The sequence below is a fragment of the Xenopus laevis genome, chromosome 5S (genome assembly GCF_017654675.1).
Source record: "Xenopus laevis strain J_2021 chromosome 5S, Xenopus_laevis_v10.1, whole genome shotgun sequence".
NCBI classification, from domain to species: domain Eukaryota; kingdom Metazoa; phylum Chordata; class Amphibia; order Anura; family Pipidae; genus Xenopus; species Xenopus laevis.
The window spans coordinates 76533079-76546433 of NC_054380.1; positions in this window are offsets into that span (position 1 = coordinate 76533079).

Genomic DNA, 13355 nt, shown 5'->3' on the forward strand with positions numbered 1-13355 from the left:
GGAAGTTGGCCTTGTACTTATCAAAGAAGCACACCGTTTATCACTATTTACCATATAGTGCCAGCCTGACACATAGTCAGAGAGAATAACAAAAAGATAATAATGTCTATGCGGTTCCCTTATCACAACTGGGATATGTAACAGCTGTCACAGTAAACAGTACAAAGATATATTATCAAAAATTGCAAAGCAAATGCAAGATAATCATAGTGATTCATAGCTTATTTGCTGCTATTAGCATATCTTGGCACATAGATCAGCCACTGACAGTAAGCATATAAAAAGGCATTTTTAATTGTCTGGGGTTATATGGAAAGAGTTGAAATGTCTAATTTCTCCGTTTAATTACAAATACTGTATTATAAACTTTGAACTTTAGTTTGAGTGGACTGTGGACCAAAGGTATTTGTAGATTTCAATATTTAAAATGGTAGACCATCAGGAAATCAGACAACTCTCCTGGACTGTTTCACAGAAGACACAAAGAAGATATCCTGGAGTTAGTTATGAAGAGCATGCTTACCTTTATTGGGGTAGGTATCCTACATATAAATGTATTTTGGCCCACTGTCCTATGATCCTTTCCTTACTACTTAAAATGTATCTGAGTTAAAGTTGCGCTACTTCATGTTAGAAGAAGGCGTGATGAAATATGACGTGTGGTGACGTGGTGTGAGTCCAGACACTGTAGGAGGTTGGCCTATTTATGGTTTATAGGCATTCCATTGTTTCCATGGTTATCAAGTTTGTTCACATCTTGGGAAGGTTTTGAATCCTGCCTGTTGTGAATCCACCTGTTTGCTGCCTGAGCTGATTTCTGCTTGATTCCGAGTTCTGCCTGCCCTGACCTCGGCCTGTCTGACCACCCACTTGCCTAATCCCTGGTACTACATTTCAGCCTCAATGGATTCTCTCCACTCCTCTGGCTTCCTTTCTCCATTTTGAGATAGTTTGATGTCAGTGAAGGCTTTTGTGGGCCGTTATCTATGACTGGTCCTCCTCATCCATGACATTTTGTGTAGACAAAACTAGTGTACAAATATTATAGGGGGTCCCTTTTCAAAATGTTGTTTGAAAGCCCTTCATAATAATCAACCAAATGACCTCATTCTATTGTTTTGTTCTGGCCTCAACAATTACAACTGTAGGATGTGAAAAAAGCTGTGGCCCCATTTTATTGTACATGCCTACTTGGTGCATCAGTAGATAACATTTTCAAATTGAACTTAAAATTCTCTCTGTCTTGCAGTGTATCAGAGAGGAAAGACTAACCTACAATTTGTTTGAATTCTGTGGCCACTTGCTGATGAAGACACGATCTGTGATTGGCTGCAATTATCTTTAACAGTTCAATCTGGTGCACTGTTATATAGGAAGAAGGATACTCAGTGGTAAAATTTCACTGTCCTTAGGGCCCCCTAGCAAAAAAATGTGGGGTCCACCACAACACATGTTAATGCAATCACTCCTTTTCACACCTATAAGCAAATGAATCTAGGGGTACTAGTGGGATATGGGCTCTTTCTTGGCCCCCCTGTCCCCTCAGGACCCACTGCAGTCACAGGATCTGCTGATAGGTAGTTATGATATTGACCATACAGTCTTCTCTAACTAGAATGCATAAATTCACTTTCATTTTACATTTTCTTTTAATGTGGGTTTTTAAGTATCTATCTCCTACCAAGAGATACTGCTGTACTGTATATCCTGTAACTGATCTGTTGTTATTCTATTTTATGTTATAATATAAGTATTTTAATGCAGCTGTGATATGAATAAAAGCTTTAGTAATTTTGAGCTATCACTATTTTCTAGTGATACTAGAACTAGAGTTATCATTATTTTCTAGCTTGCTGTGTGTCCAGGGCAGTAAAGGGCATTAAAGGAGTGCACCACACAGGCCCGGATTTGTGGCGAGGCCACAAAGGCCCGCTCCTAGGGTGGCAAAAAATTAGGGGCGGCATGCCGCCCAGCCATTTCCAGGGAGCACTGCTCCAGGCACGCATTCTGGGAGTATGTTGGCGGATGTTAAGACTGCATGGACGGGCGCCAGGACTGCACAGCCTTGGGGTGCCAGCGCACGAAATCCAGAGCTGGCACCAGACACCCAATGTAGTTAGCAGGCTGTGCATTGCAACCTGTAACTACCTGTAGGATATATAATTTTGTCCACATTACTCCCAAACAACTTTACAAATGCATATTGTTCTTCTTCTAAACAGTCTAGGGATAGCTGTATCAATGGTAATTCAAGAATCACTAGCATTTAAAATGAATATATATAGTGAATAAAGTACCCCCTATTGTAAAATATATGTATATTATAAGTTAACGAGGAGTTCCATGATCATATAAAAGCAGAGGCTGAAGTCTGAGTGCTTTTATACAGGTCATGGAACTCCAAAGTTACTTCTAATATACTTATATTTTCCAAAGGGGTACTTTATTTATTATAATACACAAGTTTTAGTGAGTCATGTGACAAAAATGACATCACTATCCACCGTTTATAAGGATATCATTTACAAGATATTCATGGCTTTTGTGTATTATATAAGTATAATTCATTGGCCCTCATTTTCTTCCAATAAATAGGTGTTTTCGGTCTCTTTAGTGTGGTTTTCATCATCATCATAATCATCATCATTTATCAACATTGCTTATTTATATAGAGAGAGTTATGTAAATAAATGCAGTACTTTACAATAATATATAACAACAGGGAACTTACAATAATTTAACAAACAATTACCAAAAAATCGACTTCTGACTTCTGTGGACGAGCCCCTATTGAAAGCAGAGGGACTTCAGAATCCCAGAAACCATCACTTTACAATGGAAGAAGGTGAGGGAGGGTTAGATCACTCTGTGAGCCTGGGGAACTGGTCCCAAAGATCAGAGATAGACTATCGTACTTTGCTTGTGGAATCAGGTATGTTTCTGTAAAAAAAAAATATATATATATGTTTCGTTTTTTTTCATAACCCTAAATTAGTTTTTTGACATGAGATCATGTCAACAAGGGGATATATCTTCCCTTAAAAACCTGGAAGATGGGTACACTTGTTAAACTGACATGGTAATAATGGTTTTATCTCCTGACAAAAACAAAATTATTTTACATTCAGTGAATATAAAAGCTTTTATTAACGTGGAATTTCTGCAAATATATAAAAGCAGAATTCAAATTAATTGCTTCCTGGGCACTGAGGGAATTTGGGCATTAATCCAGAATAAGAAAAAAAGGTAATGTGAAGAAAGAACAGTTCAACATATAATACTTGTGTCTTAGTATGGATAGCTCAAATTTGTACATAGTGTTCCTACAAAATGACATCTTATCTCTAGAAAATATCCTTCAAGAGATTGCGTGATCAATCTGGCTGTTTTATGACTGTATTGTTGACATGGCATGTCCCGGAATAAGGTACATTTCGAAAATTAAACTTGTCATGTGCCTGAGAGGTTCTGACCATGTATATTTGCCATCAAAAATGTAAATTAGAATATACTGCCATTTCTGGGATTAGTTGTTTTGTCTGCAGCATAAAGGTGCATGCACCATAACTTGTGACCCAGTCCTGCTGCAGTCCATTGAAAAGATCTGCTTGCCAGCAATACTGTTACTACAAGAAGCTGTAAGTAGTGCCAATGCTTAAAATGATCTCTGTATGAATCACTGCATGTAAAATGGGCTTCTTGCATGAAAATGTATCTTTCCTCTAGAGTGATTGGCTTGGGTAGTAAGACCGTGGTGCACTTACCCTTCACTCAGAGGCTCTAGTAAGAAATATTATGATAAGATGAAGGAGGGGGTCTCCATAAGGTAGAGTTTTGTACTCACCACATTAGGGAAGTGGCCCAGGTGCGCCGCCCTGAGCCCTCAGCATGGGGAGCGGACAACCGTAAAAGAATCTGGAGCAGGCACTCAAATAAAGGCAATCTTCCATCAAATAGTTGAAAAAGTAGAAAAGATTTATTGTGTCCTCTGCCTTACATGTTTCGTGTTACAAACACTTAATCATGCTCTAGTAAGTAATATTGGCGTCACTCTGGTTAAAAGATCATTGGTTTATTGCAACAGGCTGTTAAGATGGCCATAGACATGCAGATATTTCTGCAATATCTGATGAACGATCAGACATCCCAATCTCCTGACCTGCCACTAACCTTTCAGATTAATTAAAGTTGTAAAAGAACAGATGAGACGATGTTCTGCCCCTGACAGCAATTGTACGAAAGTTATGTTACAAAAGCTGGTGACAATCTCCCACTGGTATCCACATACGGTCCGAAAATCGTACGAAACAGAGATTCGTACAATCATATGTGTACGTCTATACGTAGGGTGATGGCCAGAAACACATTTCAACAAGCACCTAGGAATGGTCTTAATCAAAATGCTTGTGAAGTGGCCAGGAAAGCCCATTATCCAGAAAGCTCTGAAATATGGCAATAAAATTTTGTGCTTGGCCCTCTGCTGTTCTCCTTGTACACTCTCTCTTTAGGAGACCTTATTTCTTCATTTGGCCTTATTCAACCTGTATGCTGATGACATCGAGATATATTTAAAGGAGAAACAAACCCCTTATTAAAAAACCCTACTCCCCTACCCCCCATAGACTTCATAGAATTCACTGCAGCCATCTTCCAGGTATTCAGTAATCTGAGAACGAGACTGGTGTGGCGGCGCATGCATGGTTGGAGCAATTTCCCTGTTCATAACAATTGTGCATATGCCAAAATTGACGGAAATTGACGAATCGCCAGAGGAATGCACAAAGAAGATGGCTGCGTGAACTCAAAACCCTGAATCTGCACCGAGGGGTAAGTAAAAAGTTAGGGGCATTTGCCAGGGGTAACAGCTAGGCTGGGGGGAGGAGGATCTATGTGGGGTAGGGGTTTTTTTTTTTAATAAGGGGTTTGTTTCTCCTTTAAACACCCCTTCACTAACAACATTCAGACCCAGATCGCAGACTGCTTATTAACGGTCTCTTCTTGGATGAACCAGCACCATCTAAGACTCAACCTGGCCACAACTGAGCTCATGGTTTTTCCACCCAAACCCAGCCCTTCTCTTCACCATTACTACTGAAGGCATGACCATTAACCCTGTTTACTGTTTGGGGTCATCTTTGACCAGTCCCTCTCCTTCACTAATCATAATAATTATACTGCCATAACTTGTTTTTCTTCCTCCCCAATATAGCCAAGATAACCCCTTTCTTTCACAAACAACAGCCAAAACACTAATCCATATCCTTATCCCATCCCAATCTTCTACTAACTGGTGTTCCTGACTCCCATATAGCTCCCCTCCAATCAATCTTAAACTCCAGGATCCTCCTGCACTCACCTTAGGGAACCTGTTCAACTGCAGCTAAAATCCTGGCATGGCTGTCTGTTAAGCAATGGGTGGCATATAAAATCCTTTTGTTAACATTCAAAGCCTTCACTCCTCTGATCCTCACTACATTTCTTCACTTGTGGCACTGTACGTTCCTGGCCTTCTTTTCTGCTCCTGTCAGAGCCATCTTTTTTTCACACCATCCACATCCACTGGCCCCTCTTGTCTTAAACCTTTCTATCTTGCTGCTCCTTACCTCTGGAATTCCATCCCTGAATCCTCTGTAAGGAGTGCTCTCTCAATCTCTTCAGGAAAAAACAAGAGACTACCTTTTGGAGCACTATAACATTAGTCTAGTCCCGTGTCCTATCGGACAATGCCTTCACCTTGTGCACTTAGACTGTAAGCTCTACAGGGCAGGGACCTCCTTCCCACTGTGTCTTGTATCGTACTTTTATGCATTGTACAGCGATGCGGTTCCCTAACAGCCCCTTTCAAATAAAGTCATACATACATATACTGGCTGTAGCTATGCTACCACTCAAGATGTATCCAGGTAATGAAGTCTCCCTTCAAATGAAAACAGTATTCCACCTAATAACTATTAATGGGTGGTGGTGCAGTTGTCCAGAGCTTAACTTTGTGAAAATATCTATTTATAAATGTGTTATATGATGACTGCAGAGCAGTTGTTTTAAATGAACATATGTTATAGACCTGTCAGGATCCTGATAAAATAGTTTTGTGAATGTAAAAATTACCTTCAAAAGGCCCCAAGGGAACAGAGACTAATGTAAATCATGAACAGTCTCTGTATAGCTCTGCATAAATGCATGGTTGTGACAGAAAGGATAATAATACAAAAAATATCGATGTGTGACCTGATAAATAATGTCACAAGGATTCAACTAGTTAAGTTCTAGTGATGTTGACTAACAACAGCTAAAATATGTTTTATGTGATATGAAATCTCTCTGAGTTATGTATGTAGATATACATCATTTCATGTTCATACTTCATGTTCAGGAATCAGAAACAGACTAAACAGAAAATAATGTATTGTAACACTATTTTGGGCTATTTTAGCCAAAAGGGTAATAGTCCAGTTATATAGCAATACGGCATGGGTTACATTTGATTCTAACGCTCAGGCTGGGCCTTTGCTAATGGAAGAAATTAAGGGTGGGAGTAGTGAAACTACAACTCCCATAGACTACTGTGCTTGAAAGTAAAATAAGGACGCCAGGAGGTTCTTGCAATAACAACAGAACAGTTTATTTGTCCAAGACAATAGATCCACAGGGGGTTAATAATCACAATCCAAAGAGGCAAAGCAATACAGATGGTACATAGGCCAGGATAGTTACCGTAAGCAGAGACAGCAAGATGTGACACAAAGTGGAAGTAATAGAGTAGTTAAAGGTGCACCACTAGAATGGAATGTCCAGGCGTGGTCCAGATCCTATACAGTGGAATAATCAGGGAGAATGAATCTGAATCCAATTCCCTATCAAGCTGCAGTCCCTTCACTACGGGCAGAATCAAAGCCTAGGGGAGAACTACTCCCTACTAAGATCCTGGTTGGAGCACAAGCTGTTTATGCTACTTAAACTCACTATCTTACTCTCCTAAAGAGTACTATAACATAATCTGTCCTGTCTCTGGCTGGCCTCATTCACTGGGTCCCTGTTCCCAGACTTATCACTAGAGGTACTGGTCCCTCTAGGGCAGAACAGCTTTACTGGGCCTTGGTTTACCCTGACCCCCTGGAACAGATGCAGCTGGGTCAGCAACCAGAAGCCAAAGAAAAAGATCCACCCCTAACCAGGAACTACGTTACAGTGTGGCAGGAAGTAGTCATAAGAGTAAGACCTGTAGGCCAATGACAAATGTGAAGACTTTGGCTGTATAACGGCATGTCTGCAACACATTAGCTGGGAAAGACTTTTATTTGTTATAAACAAAGAAGGCAAATAGAATATCTTTAAAATGCTACTTAACACCCGTCAAAACATTCCCTTTGTATGAAAGAGCCGTTAGCAAAGTAAAACCATTATAGTGGGATTTAAAGGTTAGCAGCGAGTCTGGTAAAAAAAACAAAAAAAACTTGACAGTCTGTTGTCTTTTTTTCAACCCAAATTAACTTTACATAAGTATATTCAGTTATAAAAATGCAAGAATGAGTTCTGCTGACACTCACCAGTAGATCTCAAAGACATCTCCAGGGTCTAATCACAATATTAATTTACATTATTTTTTAATCCAAGATATTAAGGGATACATGTACTATAGAAATGAAAAGAAGTAAAACCCCTCTCTATTCAATTGACCACCAATTAAAGAAAATTCAAGTATTAGTGCAGCAGTGTCAGAGTTTATTAACAGTTTCGTTAACGGTTACTAACCCAGTGTTGCTTCAATTATTGGGCAGCCATTGCTGGGTTACCCAATAAAGTGCTATGTGCTAGGTGCTAATAATTCATTAGCAATTAAAAATCATGTAACAGGATTGATTAATATTGTGCTATAAAGTGCTAGTGCTTCAAATGAAATTAAGAAGTTAACTTAAATAACCAGGATTAAATTGACCCAGGTGAGATTAAAGTTAATTCATTATTATATATCACACATTAAAATCCATTCATTATAGAAGATTGTAAATAACTGATTAACTGTTAAAAAGTAAACTTTACTAAATTCATTAAAATTGCTGCAAATCAATTAAGGTAATCTTTGAAGACTGCATAAAATTGGTGAGTAATAATTAATCCATACACCCCCGTTAAAGTTATAGGGTGTTAAGAAACGTTTGCATAAAATTATTCAAAGGAGACCAGCATTGAAAGAGAAAGGAGGAATAGGAAAATTGTTAGAGGTGGAGAAGTCCCAAGTTCTAGCTGCCTGTATTTTTCTAAGTCTGGGACCCCACACGGAGGAGAAAGTAGGTCACTGGGGACTGTAGTCTCAATTTTACCTTGCTATCTTATAATTCGGAGAGCTAATCTTCCCTATAAAACTACAAATCCCACAGTGCCATTGGATAACAGGTAAGATTATAAAAGAAGAATCAATGCGGTCGCAAAGGTTTAAAATCAATAGGAAATTATGTTGCAATAGTAAAAATAAGGAAAGCGCCCAGGAGACTTCACAAAAAGCGCTTCCCAGTGTGCCAACACGTGTTTCGCCTGCTGGCTTTGTCAAGGCAAAATCTGGGATACATGTACTGTTAATATGAATGTTACTTTATGACCATCATGTAGTTGAGGAAGTTGTCAGAAGAAAGGGGTCTGGTCTGATGTTCTGTAGAACAAGTATCAATTAGGCAGTGTCTTGAGACTATGAAGAAATAGCTCCCCGCAGTGGCACAACTGATCTGATGCTGAGCAATAACATTTCCTCTCATTTGAAAAAGCTTAAAAACAAGATGTATTCTAACTGGGCGGCGGGAGTTGGAGAAGGAAATAAAACAGCATAAGATCAACAAAGAAATAATGCAAAATAAAACAAAACAATGCCTCTGTTTAAATCTGTGCAGGTAATTGTTCTCTATAGGACAGGACAGTCATGATCTGGGGGAAGTGTTGATACTGTATTCTCTAGTTCAGGGCTGTACAACTGGTGGCTCTTGGGCCGCACCCCCTTCTGTGGCCCCTACAGAGATAAACTGGCCCTTGCATTGTTTAAATTTAAAATTCAAACTAATCCCCTGTAGTGTTCACACCTGTGATCCCCCTCCCCTGCATTGTTCACACTTGTGACACCTATATTGTTTATATCCTAAAACGCTGTACTGTTCACACCTGAGATCCAGATTGAAACTGCCCACATTATTCACCTGTTCACACCTTATTCAAAATGCTAATGAGGCACCAGCACTGTGTCACTGTATATAGTACATATTAGAATGATAGCTTTCCCTGTCTCCTGCTCTGTTCTGCCTTCCCTCCCTGTGTGTGTCATTCTCTGCTTGCCCAGTGCTGCTTGTCTGTGCCATTCTCTGCTTGCCCAGTGCTGTTTGTGCGTGCCATTCTCTGTTTGCCCTATGCTACCTGTGGAATGTAAGCATGTAAGGAGTTTGTTCTTGGGGTTTTTTAGCATTTGGAAATTGTTGTTAAGGGCCCCTAAGGTGTTTAATCATGTGTTGGGGGGTTGTTGTATTATCCACAGGGGAGGATGAGGCACATGGATTTAAAGGTATGTTTTTAACATAACTTCAATTTTTCACGAGTGATGAGGGATTTCCCTGCAGCGAGCACCAATCATTTGGTTTTTTGGTGTGCTGCCATCGTTAATGTGGATATGATCTTAAAAGTTCTTGTGGTAACGTGGGTGTGGTTTAAAAGGGGGAGTGGTCAACACTGACTTCCATTATCTATAGGCCAGTAAAATTTTGGCCCTCTGTACCACAGAAGTTGGACAGCACTGCACTAATTTATGCCCTTTCCCCATTCTTTGTCCTAGCGCAGTTACTACACTACTCCCATGAAGCTTTTGGTATGCAGCTCACATTCATGAATGTCATCCAATTTCTAATTATGTTTTAGAACATATTGATTGTTTGTAGATGTTAAACTGGTGTCTATCCAAATTATCAAAATTAGTTTAATTTCAAACCATAAAAAAAATTAAACTGGCTTAACCCTAGACACTTTCCAGATCAGCTCTGGCCAGTTTACGAGCTTAAATTGTATCTTAAAATTCCTTACACTTTCACATTTCTGGCTACTTAACATTTCAGGACATACACACTGCCATAATATACCGTTGTGTTCAGAATAATAGCAGTAATTTTAAAAAAAGTGAGTAAAGCTCAAAAACCTTATACAGGTATGGGACCTGTTATCTAAAATGCTTGGGACCTGAGGCTTTCTGGATAATGGATCTTACCGCAACTTGGATCTTTATACCTTAAGTCTGTAAGAAAATCATGTAGACATTAAAGAAACTCAATGGGCTGGTTCTGCTTTCAATAGGAATTAATTATATGTTAGTTTGGATCAAGTACAAGGTAATGTTTTATTATTACAGAGAAAAAATTTGGATATTTGGATTTTTTTGGATATAATGGAGTCTATGGAAGACGGCCTTTCTGTAAATCAGAACTTTCTGGTTAACGGGTTTCTGGATTCCAAATCAAAACATGAAGAAAAATGTATCAAATTTGTTACTCCTTTACAGAAAGTGAAGAAAAGGTAATATTAGTCTCTTCCAAAAAATAAGTGTCTGCATTCTTCTTTACAAACTCAAACATTCACTGTATAAATTGAAAAAGTTTTAAGATTTTGCTTTCCTTTGAATCACTGAACTAACATTTAGTTGTATAATCAGTGTTTCTGAGAACTGTTGCACATTTGTGTTACAAGGAGCCAACCAACTGGCACCTGTTACATTCCACAATTCTGCATTTCTTGGTTTTGCCTCAGAAACAGCATTTTTCACCCCACAAGTTTTCTATTGGATTAATGTCTGGGGATTGGGCTGGATCCAACAGAATCCAACTTCCTGCTTTTCAGCTCTATAACTCTGAGCTAGTCAGCGACTTGAAGGGGGGCCACATGGGACATTTCTGTTCAGTGAGTTTGTAATTGATCCTCAGCATTCAGCTCAGATTCAAAAGCAACAGATATGACCCATGTAGCCCCCCTCAAATCTCTGATTGGTTACTGTCTGGTTACCAGTCAGTGTAAACCAAGAGAGCTGAAAAGCAGGAAGTAGTGTTCTGACTGACATGTTATACATCAAATCACTCCAGCCTTTATACATTACATTTTTGGCTAACTAACTATATTAGAAACATTTTTTATTTTGCACAGCCTATCTATTTACCCAGTTTTTATTTTTACACTGAACAATTCCTTTAAATAAGGGCTGTAATTGACACCTGTTTTTTCACAGAATGAATGACCTCACTAATTGAACTCCACACTGCTATTATTTTTAACAAGCACCAATTAATGATTCAGTTACACAGAATCAGCAGCAGGCATGTCATGACTGTTGGCTTTCTATCAACTACATTTGCCATGTAGATATAATTTCTACCACAAGATAAATTCTACTGCTATTATTCTTCACTAGAGAGAGTTAAGAGGGCTGCCAAGGGATGTTCTCTCCCCAGAGCCATATAGGAGTGTCTATCGACTTCTTTACAATACACTATTTTATCATCTGGCCCACAAATGTGTGGTGCATTGGTTAGTCTGCCCACAACACTGTCCCTTTAATGAAACCATTCAAACAGCACAGAAAACTGACCAGCTTTACTGACATAACTTTATTCTTGAACCAATCCCATACTGAACAAAATGCAGTGCCTTGAACTCAAATCTGCTGTTAATTCGTAGATCACCATTGTTTCAAGGTGACAGGATCTTTATTTTTAATACAATAAAATTATCCCAAACATAGTTTTGTACAGTGTTTAAAAGTGTGGAAAGGAACACCGCTATGCAATAGCCACAATCAAAGGCTTATTCATAAGTGGATCCATCTTTAAAAACATACATCAGTATCAGTATGACAAACCGGTGGCTAAAGGGATAATGCTGCAGCTTGTAAAAAATGGATGATACAGAGCCAACAACTGGAACGGAGTGTGAGAGATGGAATACATCAAGCACAATAAGCATAATGGTCTTGAATAAATGGAAAGATGGTGCTGAGCAAAGCAGAGTGCGAGTGCAGTTTGTAAAGAAAATTCTTAGTAGCTGTTTGGTGCACACAGAGCGATGTTTCCGGATGAAATAACAATCTCTTTCTTATTTTCTTATAACTGGTGACAGCGAGACATAAAAGGGACCCATCATACATATGCTTTATGGAAAAAATGCAAATGTGCTTAAAGGAACAGTTCAGTGTAAAAATAAAAACTGTGTAAATAGATAGGCTCTGCAAAATAAAAAATGTTTCTAATATAGTTAGCTAGCAAAAAATGTAATGTATAAAGGCTGGAGTGACTGGATGTCTAATGACATAATAGCCAGAATACTACTTCCTGCTTTTCAACTCTCTTACTGTGAGTTAGTCAGCGACTTGAAGGGGGGCCACATGGGACATAACTGTTCAGTGAGTTTGCAATTGATTCTTAGTATTCAGCTCAGATTCAAAAGCAACAGTTATGACCCATGTGGTCCCCCTTAAGTCACTGATTGGTCACCAATCAGTGTAAAGCAAGAGAGCTGAAAAGCAGGAAGTAGTGTTCTGGTGATTATGTGAGACATCCAGTCACTCCAGCCTTTATACATTACATTTTTTTTACATTAACTATATTAGAAAAATGTTTTATTTTGCACAGCCTATATAGTTACCCAGTGTATATACTGAACTATTCTTTAAACACCAAGTGTGGCTAGAAACATATTATAGGGGAAAAGTCGCAACAGCTGTTTCCCTTGTGCATGGACAATTAAACTTGCCCTTAAAAACGGAGACCCAGCCCCCACATAAATTAAAAATAGACATATAAACAGACACAATATAGAGAATGGTTGCATAGAAAAGTTGATCAAAGCGCTGACACATGAATTCAGAGATCACGTTAAAGGCAAAGGCAGAATATTTGTTTTCCCACTATGACTACATTTTGCAGTTGCTGTCAGATGGCTGTGGTTCTACCATGAAGAAAATCACGGGGGGGGGGGGGGGGTGGAAGATTCTATTGTTAATGAATGTTTTAGTCCCTCAAGGTTTTCTTTAATTATTGAATACAACTTTTTTGATATTCCATGAGTGCTTCATTAATTATGATGCACCACTATTTTGGATTCGGCCGAACCCACGAATCCTTCGTGAAAGATTCGGCTGAATACTCAACCGAATCCGAAAAATGTTTTACTTCCTTGTTTTGTGACAAAAAGTCACGTGATTTCCCTCCCGCTCCTAATTTGCATATGCAAATCCTGCTGAAAAAGGCCGAATCCCGAAACGAATACTGGATTCGGTGCATCCCTAATTATTTATGTGCAGTTTGAGAAATGCATTATATAAACCCCTATGCAACTAGCCCAAA